This window comes from Cynara cardunculus (assembly GCF_001531365.2).
Source record: "Cynara cardunculus var. scolymus isolate 2C chromosome LG 10, CcrdV1, whole genome shotgun sequence".
NCBI lineage: Eukaryota > Viridiplantae > Streptophyta > Magnoliopsida > Asterales > Asteraceae > Cynara > Cynara cardunculus.
Window position 1 is genome coordinate 4,667,669 of NC_037537.1, and position 2,662 is coordinate 4,670,330.

Here is a 2,662-nt window from a genome sequence, read left to right on the forward strand (position 1 = left end):
TCGGGTAGTTTTTCAATTACCTCAAGCTTTGCCTTATCTACCTCAACCCCTCTTTTTGAAATCAAGTGCCCAAGAACAATGCCTTCTTTGACCATGAAGTGACATTTCTCCCAATTAAGAACCAAGTCTGTTTCCTCACACCTTTCTAAGTTCTTTTTCAAATTATTCAAACAATTGTCAAATGATGAACCATATACAGAAAATTCATCCATAAATATTTCAATGGATTTTTCAAGCATATCAGAAAATATGGACATTATACATCTTTGAAAAGTGGCAGGAGCATTACATAGTCCGAATGGCATTCTTCTAAAAGCAAAGGTGCCATAAGGACATGTAAAGGTGGTCTTTTCCTGGTTCTCGGGAGAAATGGCTATTTGATTGTACCCTGAATACCCATCTAAGAAACAATAGTACTCTTTTCTGGCTAATCTGTCTAACATTTGGTCAATGAAAGGTAGTGGAAAATGGTCCTTTTAGGTAGCCTTGTTTAGTCTCCTATAATCCATGCATATTCTCCAACCTGAAACAACTTTGGTGGGGATAAGTTCATTTTTGTCATTTGTGATGACTGTGAACCCTCCTTTCTTAGGAACACACTAGACCGGACTAACCCAAGAACTACTGGCTATCGGAAAGATAACTCCAGCATCTAACCATTTCAAAATCTCTTTCTTGACTACCTCTTTCATGACAGGGTTTAGCCTTCTCTGAGGTTCTATGGACATGAAATTTTTATCCTCTAAGATTATCTTGTGTTGACAAATAGAGAGACTAATCCCTTTCAGGTCAGCAATGGTCCATCCTAAGGCCTTCTTGTGCAATTTCAGCATATCCACAAGTTTCTTTTCTTGATGCAATTCTAGGGTAGATGAGATAATGACAGGCAATTTGCCTTCTTCTCCTAGAAAAGCATATTTCAAGTGGGATGGGAGTTTCTTTAACTCCAACTCAGGTGGTGATTCTATGGACGGGGTGAAATCTTTTTGCTCATTATTTTCAAGCAGCTCAAATGCTGCAGCATCTACTAGGACAACATCAGTTCCTATCTCCTCAATACTTTCCTCTTCTATTTCCTCATCATACTCTCCTTCCAACTTAAGGTTTCTCTGAATTCCTTCTTCCAAACACATCTCCTCTATCTCATCTATTCTTGAATACTCTTCTAAGTGATCAGGGTACTTTAGAGAGTTGAAGACATTAAAGGTGACTTTTTGGTCCTGGAGTCTCATGGTTAACTCTCCTTTCTGGACATCGATCAGGGTTCTTCCGGTGGCTAAGAAAGGTCTTCTTAAAATAATCGGAATGTCCTTATCGGCCTCAAGATCTAGTATGATAAAGTCTGCCGGAAATATGAACTTGTCAACCTGTACCAAAACATCTTCAATTTTCCCCTTAGGATATGTTATGGACTTGTTGGCCAATTGGAGTGTGACGGTGGTGGGTCTAGCCTCTCCTATGCCTAAGGTGTTAAAGACAGACAAAGGCATGAGGTTAATACTAGCTCCTAAGTCACATAGGGCTTTCCCTATCTCCTTCCCTCCTATTGAACAAGGAATGGTAAAACTCCCTGGATCTTTTAGCTTAGGGGGTATGTTATTGGTCAAAAGCACACTACATCCTTCAGTTAGGGCTACTGTCTCATACTCAGTCAACTTCTTCTTCTTGCTTAAGATATCCTTCAGAAACTTAGCATAACTAGGCATTTGCTCTATTGCTTCAACAAGAGGTATGTTGATGTGCAATTCTTTAAATACATCCAAGAATTTTTTAAAATGCAATTCCCCTTTCTGATTCCTCAACCTTTGGGGGTAAGGAACATAGGGAGGGATTGGTTTTATCACATTTTTGCTTGGAGGTGTTGAGCAAGATGGTCTTGAATGCCCTGAGTCTTTGTGGTGCTCTTTTGTGGTTCTGGTGGAATCTTATTATCAAGCTTAGGGGTCTCTACAGCCTCAGTCCCTTCTAACTTCTTCAGAGTCTCCTCTGGAAAAAGTAAAGGGAAGTCTGATCTAGGGGGAACAAGAGTAGTGGTCTCAGATGTTTGCTTTTCTAAAAGTGGGACCGGTCCTTCTTTGAGAGGGACCGACACTAAATCACTAGGTTCTGACAGTCTTGGTGTATTATCTTTCTGCACTCTTTCTGTCAACTCCTTTCCACTCCTAGGAGTTACTACTTTCACATGCTCATTTCCTAGGTCTCTAGGGACTTCTGTATTACTGGGCAAGGTTCCATGGGCTCGACTATTCTGGTTAAGTGCAAGTTGACTGACTTGAGTCTCTAAATTTCTTATGGCAGCACTTTGTTGATTAATCAAAGCTTGATTTTGGGCTTGAGCCTGTGCTAAAAGCCCTTTAATCATTGCTTCCAAAGAAGATGATGATTCTGCCTGTGGAGGAGGTTTGTTTTGAAAATGTGGCTGAGAATTTTGAAAACTTTTTTGGTGGTTCTGAGAGTTAGAACTGTTTGCATGATGTTGTGGTTGGAAGTTAGAAGTTCCTTGTTGCTTATGGACTGGTGGATTAAGGCTGGGACTGGTCCAAGAAAAGTTCGGGTGCTGTCTCCAACTGGCATTATATGAGTTAGAGTAGGGATTTGATCTATTTTGAACATAATTTACTGATTCAGAATTATGAGAACAATGTTCATATGAATGATCCCC